General features: G+C 43.9%; 1 long non-coding RNA gene across 1 annotated transcript; it reads right to left on the reverse strand.

The window, feature by feature from the left end:
* Nucleotides 1–773: 773 nt before the first annotated feature.
* On the reverse strand, nucleotides 774–10,469 carry LOC147911761 (uncharacterized). The gene is made up of 3 exons (XR_015550477.1): nucleotides 10,406–10,469; nucleotides 6,627–6,717; nucleotides 774–845 (listed from the first exon to the last, which is right to left on the reverse strand). It is a non-coding gene; the product is annotated as an uncharacterized LOC147911761 (long non-coding RNA).
* Between the last annotated feature and the right edge of the window lie 575 nt (nucleotides 10,470–11,044).

Genomic DNA, 11,044 nt, shown 5'->3' on the forward strand with positions numbered 1-11,044 from the left:
ACATACAGCAGCTCAGTGGACCTCTAACAGTTTATGGGGCCACTGTCACGCCCATTTATCCAGGGTGGAAACTGAGGCACAGGAAAGTTATGTAACTGGCCCAAGGTCACATACCGGTATGTGGAAGAACCAGGATGTGGACCCAATTTGTCTGGCTTCAGCACCGCAGCCCCCACCCCTGCCCTTCAGGATGCCTCCTCTTGATCCTTGTGGAAGGTAAGGAAACAATCCTCATCCTTCCATTTGCTTTGAACACTGAACACAGTATCTCAGTGTCTTTCCATGGTGCTCTATGGGATGGGATGATACTTGGATGACTGAGCCTCCCCCGCCACTCAAGGAAGGGAGTGTGTGGCCTGGGTCCCTCTTACAGGCACCTGTGCCTCCATTTCCTCAGTGGTTATGTGAGACTGAGGGGGGCATCTAGTGGGGCCAAGTCACATCTCATCATAGTCATTTTAGTTCCTCAGGAGAACAGCTCTATAAATCACACAAGGTCCTGTCCTCACCATTATCCCTCTGACATCCCATCAAAATCCATGTCCTGCCTCTAGACAATCTGCACATGGCTCACACTTCAATGTTAACTCTATAGTTGTTCCGTGTCAGACACTTGCAAGGTAATATGGCATGACAAGTATGACTACTCAGCTGAAATTTCTATAATTAAACAACTCATTTATGTGTATTGTATCTTACAAATGTAGTAATTTCAGAGCTATGACCATGGCTGGATCCAGAGATCGAGAGAGAGTAGAAAATCCTACCTGGAACTGAGTTCTCTTGCACCTCTCTCCGGGTGATTGGATCTTGAGGCCAGAATCACTGTCCGTTTCCCAGTGGACCTGTTGAAACACAAAGAACACTGTTAGGATATTTTGGTAACTCCTCCTACAGGAGAAGTTGTAGTGGAGAGATTTTGCTTGAGCCGAGGAAGAGCTCTGAGGCCAAGATAGCTGAGTGTCCACGGAACAGATATGGAGAATGTACCCAAACATATCTACCCCCTCTTCCGGCACCTCTCCCTCACCATTTCAGCTTTGAACCACAAGTAACTGAGGTGGTTGTGGCCAGCGCTTGGATCCTGTAACTGGATGTGATTCCTAGGTTCTAAATGACATTGTGAGTCATCATCACTCTTCTTGGTGCTTAACCAATCAGGTCCTGGAACCCAGGGAAAGAATGGGAGAAGGAGAGAGGGAACTTTTCCTCTCCCTCCTTGCCTTCCCTTCCAGATCAACTGCTGCTCCTGTAGGAACTGTGTCTGCTTAGTTGTCTGGGAGATAAAATATCCAGACAAACCAAGATAATGTGGCATCTTTATCTGCCATCAACAAACTAATTGAACTGATGAACTTCAACCCTGCTGTGTAATGGCAGGGTGAGAACTGTCATTTGTCAACATTAGTAAAAATACATTACATACAGAAGTGGTTAGGAACACAGGCTCAGGAGACAGATGGTTTGATTTCTAATCTCAGATTTGTGTGACCTTGGGCAAGTCCCTTAACCTCTCTGATCCACAGGATCCCCCTTTGTAAAGTGCAAATGACAACAACACTTCCTCCCCTTAGGAGTTTGTGAAGATTAAATGAGATGATACTATGAAAGCACTCAGAACGGCATCTAGCAAGCAGATAGTGCTCAGATGACCTCAGCATTCATCATTGTGGTCATCTCCGCCAACCTCTCTGATTTAAGCAGTCTTGGATATATATTCAGTCCCTTCAGAGTTCACCTCCCCAGTGGCACTGTTCCCCTCCTCTCCATCCCATTTCCAAAGAAGAGGTCTTGGGGTAAGGCAAAGCTCCTGATCCTCACAGTATCAGAAGGGGCAGGGCTCCTGAGTCTCAAGCTGGTCTCCACACCATGGCTGATGGTCAGGTCCTTGGCTATGCAATTACTTGTGTTCACTCAAAAGTGGATATTCCCTTTGTATCCCTGGAGGTTCTGCCAGCATCTGCTGTTGAGAACTTCAGCTAGAATCACTCAGCCTGCGCCACTTGCCCAGAGAGCTAGGACAACTACCCTTGCAGCCATGCATGAGCTCAACTCCAGATCTCACTGGGACTGGGGATGCCGAGGTCTGCCTGTGACCCAGATGGGTGCCAGTCTGGGCACCTGGGCTTGAAGCACTGCTGCTGGTGATACTGACGGTGCTCAGGGAGTCATGACCCCAAGCAGGCCCAAGACCACGAGATTGCATAGTCTACAGACACACCAACCTGCAGCCTCTGTCTACAGTGTTGTTGGTGGCAAAGAGGTATGCATGTGTCCTCAGGCAAGAAAATACATTTTTATTAACGCAGTGCGGGGCACTGATGTAAAGGTGAGCTTCACGTCCGAATGGAATAAGAGTTAATATACTAGCAGCAGCACCCTGAAATTTAAAGGGTAATTGTATACTGCATATAATTGGTGTGACATTTATCACTAATTTGTAAGAATCCTGACATAATAAAAAGACTCTACTCCCTTACTTTGGAAATCAACTTGTTATTTGTGCACATGTTTCCCACTTTACCTTACTTGAGTCAATAACAGAAGCACTGACATAAGGTAAATGTGTGTCCAAATCCCAGTGCTGACACTTACAGGCTGTGAGAACGTGGGCCATCTGTGTTGACTTCTCTAAGCTACATTTCTTTATCTGTAAGATGAAGGTCATAATTGTTCCTACCCAGAATTTGTCAAGGAAAAGTCTGTAATAAGTGTTTTACTCCAGTTTTGATGTTTGCTGACAGATTTCAATCCCTACTGCTACCCCTTCCTTCTTCCCTACATGAGGGCAAGCTGATAAGAAAGCTTCCTTCCTTTGAAGAAGGCCAGAAGTTCAAACCTTGCCAGCCCGCCCAGTCGAAGGAAAATCCCTCACCCCAACTCCATGTCCTAAGCACAATAAAGCCAATCTCCTTTCCCTGTTTTCTCAAGCCATTTTCAGACCAACTTGGCGAGGTTGCCCTGCTCTCCGCAGAAAGCCTCAATATGTGAGTAACAACCCTGTTATTACTGCCTTGGTGCATGTATGGCATTGTCAGTTTTGATATCTAATCCAAATTTTGGGTTGAGCAGCATAGAGGGCACCGTGGAAGTATATCCAGTAACTACTCGAAAAACAAAAAACTGGATGGGAGGGAGTACAAAAACTAAGAGAGGTTCACAGTTTTACCCAATCGGAAATTCAAAATTTACTAAAAGAGTTTATACAACAAGATGATTAAATTATTCTAATTGGCTTTCATACTTCTACAACATAGGTTCTGAGTTAACTTGAGCACCCATTGAAATCCACCAGTTGGCAAACCTTCATAGCCTTAATCAGTACTGGGCTTAGGAAACTAATACAGTTATACCTGGAGATTTTCACTAAAATTTAAAAAGATACCTATTATACTCTTAGAAGGGAATTACCAAGCATAAAATAGAGGACAAACAAATGTGCCTCACCCTAACCATCAGAACTATTGCCTTGTACAAATTCCCCAATAGTCAAATGCACATTACCCTAAAATATGCCATAATGGGCATGGATGCTCTGATTCAATGAATATTACATTAAAATTAAGTCTTTGGCACAATTGGCTTTACAAAATGGACCCCCTTGGACCTTCAATCCCACATAAAATAGTTAATATAGCCCAATATAAATTAAACCAGGTGTTATGGGTTGAATTCTCCACCGCCTGCAAAAAAAGATATGGAAGTGCTAACCCACTGTATTCCGACAGGGACCTAACAACACTGGTTCCCAGTATAGCCAGGTGCAAATTGTAACTGTACAGGGGCATAAGTGTACCTTGCCATGGGATCGTCCTCACACACATTTACCAGACGTGAGCCATTGCACAGACCCAGAGCCTGTAGAATGCCAGGCAGCCTGAGGAAGGGACCTCCTATAGCTCTTCTGAACCCTCCTGCTGGTCTTCCTCAAACTCACCTGAACAGATTGACTCTGGCAACTGTGTAATGGAAAGCAAGACAGCCACAAAAGTTTCAGAGACTGATTGAATACTAGGTGTGAGTCAACAATAATGACTGGCTGATGGGGGCAGGAACTGAGCCTGGAGTTCTCAGGTTAGCCTGTACCAAACCATGAATAGGGTTTCATTTTCCTGCAGACAGAAATTTTCTGGTGACCTCTGTTTAGGTCGCAATCCTGTCTATGTGATCTTGGAGCTATGTGACCATTTGGTAAGTGAACTGCGGTCAAAGTTTTGATATCAGATGGCCCTGAATCCAAACTGTGCATTTACTATCATAATGCACTTTTGCAATTCTGGAGTCAGCCAGCAGTATACTGTCTCAGGTTCACTCCACTGTTCTTGTTGGTGGAAAGGGAGCCTGAATATTTCCTCACATACAGAACATGGCCTCATAGGAAGACACAAGTCGCAGGCAGGTTCATAACCAAATCTAGAACATGGCCTACCTGGGTGCTTGGTAAGTAGTTTTCCAAATGCCCCAGGATTTTTTTCTCTTGGTTCAACACAAACTGCAGTCCTTTGAGCACCCAGTGACAGGTTTGCTAGTGGGATTCAGGGAAGGACACTGGAGCCTAGACCTGAGGATTTAGTAGAGTGTGGAAGACCCCCTGAAACTCTAGCCTTCATTCCCTTGCAGGGGCCTTCTCCTCACGCTGTTTCTCAGCTGAACCAGCCCCCATAATTTCCCTTGGAAGCCCTATGAATACCTGCCGCCAGTGTGAGACCTGTGGATCGTTGCTGCTGTTCCTTTTGGGTGGTTATTTTGCTGACCACACTTAATTGCCTCACATGCATGTCCTACTCAGTACTCAACTGAAGACTCTCTGGGAACCCTCTGCACATCATCAAAGCTCTGTCTCTCCACATAGCTGTCTCCTCTTCAGTGCTCTGCCCCACCTATTCTAGTCTCTTTGTCCTCCCTAGACTGCCAAGTCTGTCTCCTCAGCTCAAAGTAAATACTGGACTCTACTTGCTTGCCCCACTGCACGCTGCTGTTTGGAAATCCTCTCGTGCAAGTAATCTGGGGGCAAACTGGAGTTCACCTCATTTATTTCCCCTCTTTTAGGGAGTACTGTCCTGTACTGTCTGATAACAAATATCTGAAAATAATTACTTTATATATTTTACCTGGATTTTTAATTGTTTATGGAAGAGATTAACTCCATTCCCTGTTATTCCAAGTTTGTCAAAAGCAGAGGTATCAGGGTATGCAATTCTACACCCATTTGAATCAATGTTTGGTCAATACCTTTGCACTCCTACTGACTGCCAGCTCCAGGAGAGCAGGACCCATGTTTGTTCTTGCTTCACTGAGTCCTGAGGCACTTATCACAGTGCCTGACTTGGGATTGGATCTCTATAAAGATTGGTTGAATGAATGAAGAAATAAGTGAATAGCATTCTGTCTCCCTTGTCACATAATGGGTCTTGTACCTTTCCTGGAATAAGTTACTTATTATAGAGTCATTCTGTCTTTTTGTCATCTGCATCTAATATGTTTTCCCCCTCTCATTTCTTAATTGATTTTTTAAAATCTTGTCATCATTTATCTTCCAGCAACATTTTGGTATAACTTTATATAATTTAACAAGACATTATCATTAACTATTGAAGACAAAATAACACAAAATCCCACATTTATAAATTTCAAAAAGAAACAACAAAACTAGGTTATAGCCCAAAACAAACCCCAAAAGAGAGTTCCTCAATTTGGTCAAAAATCTCTATAAAGCTGAAATTAATTGTCACGGAATAAACTAAAAGTATAGCTCTTATTGATAATAAAGACAATTTGTTACCGCCCAAGGGTTGTCGTCTGCTCGCCCTAAGACATGCTGATAGTCAAGAGGAAAGGTGGTAGGAGAGGAAGGGTTTTATTACAGCTTTCTAGCAAGGGGGAATATGGCTGACTAGTGTCCAAAGAACCATCTTACAGAACAAAGATTACAGACCAGTTATATAGGGGGCTGGTCTCAGGGTAGGGGAGGCATCTGGTCTCCAGATGGGGCAGACATCTGGTCTTCAGGTGGGGCAGACATCTGGTCTTAGTTCCTCATAATCTTTTGTTTTACTGGATATGCATCTGAGATGGGAGCAACACCCTACACCCTGATTTAGTTTAAAGATAATAAGAACAGAATCTTTAATATGCATAGTAAAGATTACTGTTCACATGAGTGGCGCCAACAAATTAAGTCTTCAGTCTTCAAATATTAGTCACATGTTTATCCCATGATCTCAATAATTTTTGAGATTAGGCTTTTTTGCTATATTTTTTCATACTTAATTAAAAATGAAATCTTAGGGCTGGCCCTGTGGCTGAGCGGTTAAAGTTTTTCACGCTCCGCTTCAGCCGCCTGGTGTTCACGGGTTCAGATCCCGGGCGTGGACATGCTCCACTCATCAACCATGCTGTGGCAGCGTCCCATATACAAAATAGAGGAAGACTGACACAGTTGTTAGCTCAGGAACAATCTTCCTCAAGCAAAAAAAGAGGAAGATTGCCAGCAGATGTTAGCTTATGGCAAATCATCCTCATACACAAAAAAAGAAATCTTATTAAAACTTCCTCCTTTCTATTTAACGTTTTTTCAATACACCTAAAAGAGTGAGAGCAAAGGGTTGATAAAATTTTATACTCACGATGCAATTTCTAAAATCCAATAATTGTTCTCATTGTCTGCTTTAAATTCCCAACTCAGCTAGTCTCCGTACTCTTGTTCCTTTTTCCACCCTGGAAATCGCAAAAAAAAAAAAAAGTGAAATATTAATGAAACATGTAATTCATTAAATCAATTCTTTAGAGAATTTCTTGAACAATTTATTATTTAGATTTTTTACACTCTTAGTTGACTCTCCTATATATTTCTCTTAAAATGAAGGTTGGAATTAATCATTTGATAAAATTAATTCCTTATTAGGTAAAAGACTAAATCTTTCCATATTTGACACAAAGGGAAAAATTACTGTTCCTTTGGTAAATATAATCAAGTATAATGTTTCTTAAAATATTAGTTATAACTTAAAATTTAGAATAGGCTTATCTTATTTAGTATTGGCAATATGGTCTTGCAAATGGAAGCAGTAACCAAATCAGTACTATTCAATCATTATAGCATAAACCTTTTGGAGATGCTTTCCAGGCATAGTAAATATTATGTATGATCAATATATAATTAATACACAATTCAAAGTTTATTACCTAATGTCTTTTTCTTCTTTGCCTTCTTTAGAATTTGTTTTATAGTGGATTTTGAGAGGTCTGGAATATGACCAACCCAGGTCCACCTGATGTTTACCTACTTAAAATCTGCATTTTTGATAGCCTTTAATCATCAAAGTAATTCCTTCTTGGATTATGCAAACTATTTGCTGTGAAGCAGCAGACCAGAATCAGAAACTAGAAAGTCAGTGGCAAAAAGACCTCCACAGAGTAAACAAAACAAACTTGTTATGGACTCAATGTTTATGTCCTCCACAAATGCATATGTTGAAATCCTAACTCCTAATGTGAGGGTATTAGGACGTGGGGGCCTTTGGGAGGTGATGAGGTCATGAAGGTGGAGCCCTCATGAGTGGGATTAGTACCTTTATAAGGAGCTAAAGAGACAAGAGGTCTCCTCTTCTGCCAGGTGAGGACATAGCAAGAAGACCTCTGCGTATCAACCAGGAAGTGGGCTCTCACCAGACACTGAATCTGCTGGCATCTTGATCTTGGATTTCCCAGCCTCCAGAACTGTCTAAAATAAATTTCTATTGTTGATAAGCCACCCAATCTATGATATTCTGTTAGAACAGCCTGAATGGACTAACACAAAACCTACTGGCAAGTGCCTCTCAAATTGGGCAAAGTGATTCCATTTCGGCTGGTTTGCATTCACAGAGTCTTGTTTCTCTGTGTCTACTTATCCATGTACTCTTGCTGTCCATTGTGTTTAAAAATATATTTATAAGAATAATTTGAGAACTAGAATGCAAGCACCTTACTCCAGAGAGGATTTTCTTTTGCTTCTGCCAGATGCCTGGGGCCATTACTAGATGAGGTTGAAGAAAATCAAGTGCAAAACTTGAGGTCCTCTACACAACCCAGGGTATTTGAAACTAAGCTATAACTCCACCCAATATTAAGTCTACTTCCTGTTCTTATAAACCGTTAGGTTGTAACAACCTGGAGGCCCTGACTATTGCTGGTAGGGCTAGAATCCCCATATTGTGAGGCTCTGGTTTCTTTCACCTTGTCAGATAAGGATGTCACACCTCACTAGGCTGACAATTTCTCTTAGGGAAATAGTAACTTCCATGCTCCTTTACTTGACTAGATTCCTATTTTCCTTTCAATTTTTAAATTAAAAATGACCTGAAATATTTTAAATATACAGATAAATTGAAAAATTAGTACCATAAACATGCAAATATTTACCATCTAGACTGAACGATCATTAACATTTTGCCATGAACATTGTGCTGAACCTTTTCAAAGACATTTTCCAATCTCATGACACTTTATTGCTAAATTTTTCAGCATATATATCCTAAAAACCAGAACATTCTCCTACATAAAAATAAAACCAGGTTTCCTGCCCAGCAAGTAAAGAGCTTGGAAGTCATTACTCTCATCTTCATAACAAGATAAAGATGAACAAACTGTTTCTTTCCAGAAACATTAGAGAATTGATGTCACAGGGTAAACCACTGCCCCGAAAGTTGGAGTGAGAGGTAGATACAGAGAATCACAGCTTACATGGAGCAGAAGCCCAGGAAAAGCTGCTCCTGGAGCCACGCATGCAACGCAGACCTCCTCCTGATCTATCAACCAAGCCCTCTCTCCAGGATCTTTACCTCTCTCTCAGGGAGTGTTTCTGGAATGAGGGGAGGAAGGAGTAGAAGGATGGGTGTCTCCACTCAGCAGGTCACCAGGCTTGATGACTGAGTGTGACTCTGTGCTTAGGGGCACCGATGATGGAGCCAGGCTGCTCAGGCCCACATCCCACCCCCTTCTGCTCCTCCTTGGCTTAGGGCACTCAGGCAAGTTCTCCAACTTCCTTTTGCCTCACATTCCTCATCTACAAAACGTAAAGTGCTCAGCACAGAACCCAGCACAGAGGACACACTCTATATTTCTTAGCGATTACTAATACATACAGGAAGGAAAAAGCCTGCCTTCATTCTCCCCCAGCTCTCTCACTTTCTTCATGCTGACGCTTGTCGAAAGGACAGGCCGTGCTCTCTGTGCTCCCTTCATGACCCACTGCTGCCCCAATCCACCCACAACACCCAGTGATGGCCTACGCGCGTGAGCACTTCCAGCTCACGGCACTGGGCACCCATGTCCCCCAGTCCCTGGGGACCTCCCTCATTGCCCCAGCACTGCTCTCACCTGGTTCTCCTCCTCCGCATCCTGCCTGTTCCCTCTGTTCCCAGGACAAGAAGGGCACACAGACTTCATCCACAGTGCCCACTGTCTGTCACCAGGATGACTAGGCAGCACCCTCCTACCTGGTCTCCCTGCTTCACCCTAAGGCCAACTACAGCCTCTTCACAACCAAGCAGCCACAGGGACCCTTCCAAAACATAAGACAGAACTCGCCACTCCTCTAAGGATCCAAACCCTTCAGGGAGTGCAGATCTCACGTACAGTAAAACCCAAAGAATTTATAGTGGCCTCCAAGGCCCTGCACAGCCTGGCTCCCTATTACCTCTCTGACCACATTTCCTGCTATTCTATCTCTCACTTACTCTGCCCCAACCACTTAGGTTTTTCTAGAATACATGAGACACATTCTTGCCTCAGAATGTGTGCACAGGCTGCCCCCTCTGTCCAGATAGCTCCTGCCCCAAATGACCACCTGGTGAACTCCATTGCCTCCTTCAAGACTTGGCTCAACTATTGCTTTCCAATGAGGCCTACTCAGACCACCCTCTCCCAAAATGCAACGTAACCCCCCCTCCAGCACTCGGGAACCCTCAGTCCTGCTATATCTTCCCACAGCGTTTATCACCTTCCAAATATCACGTATTTATTATTTATTATTTTCTTTTATTGTTTTCCTTTCCCTCCTCTGTGAAAAAATGACTTCCGCAAGACCAAGATTCTTGCCTCTTTTATTCATTGATTAAATCCAAGAGCCTAAAACGGTGTCTGATTCATAGTTACTGCTCTATAAATACTTATTAAATGAATGAAAAAATGCATTAAATATAGCAAAGTATGTGGCATAATTAGGAAAACAATGAAAAAGTGAGAGCAATGATGATCAAAGAGTTCTATGATAAATTTCCATTGGGCCCCATAAAGGGATTCAGAGTATAAAAGACAGTACTTGCCATCCCTAAAATGTCACATACCCAAAGGATCACACAAACACACACACACACACACACACACACCCCACCATTGCTCCATGCCTGGGGTAAGTACTCACCGCCTATTGTTTTGTCAGTCCTTATGCTAAGCACCAAGAATAATAGTGAGTGCTGGATTTTTGTTTGCACAGCCTGGGGCAGATTGGGCCACATCTTCCATGCCAGGGTCCTGTCCTCGCAGTGACCCGACAGAGGAGACTCTCTATCCCCTGAAGCACACACAAGGGCCCAGACTCCAGCCTATTTCCCTATGGCCACCATATTCGCCCCATCGCCAACAATGGGAGGAACCCGGATGTCCCCGCCCACCACCTCTTGGTGGGCGCAGGGGCCCACCCTCTGCAACCCCATTGGCTGGAAGGCCCTGCATGGCAGGCACTCAGGGGCACCGAGTGCATGGCACGTGCCAGCTCCTGTGGTGACAGCAGTGACCCTTGGGGAAGGGCAGGCACAGAGGCTGAGGAAGGGAAGCAGGAGGTGTGGGCCCTGAGAGGCCACTGTGACCAGAGGGTGTCCGTGAGGCAGCAGCTGCGACACAAGCAAGCCTCCTGCTTCGTCTCTGTGGTGTGTGCCCAGGCCATGGTGACGACGGGACCATGCTCAGGCTTCTGACCAGGCCTGTGACCTTCTTCCAGAGGAGGGCGGAGTACGGCGAAGGGGAGTGTCCAAGGCGGCCAGGTACCCTCTCAGTACACTTG

Source organism: Ceratotherium simum, chromosome X (assembly GCF_057802395.1).
Source record: "Ceratotherium simum simum isolate JZ-2026a chromosome X, ASM5780239v1, whole genome shotgun sequence".
Classification (NCBI taxonomy): Eukaryota; Metazoa; Chordata; class Mammalia; order Perissodactyla; family Rhinocerotidae; genus Ceratotherium; species Ceratotherium simum.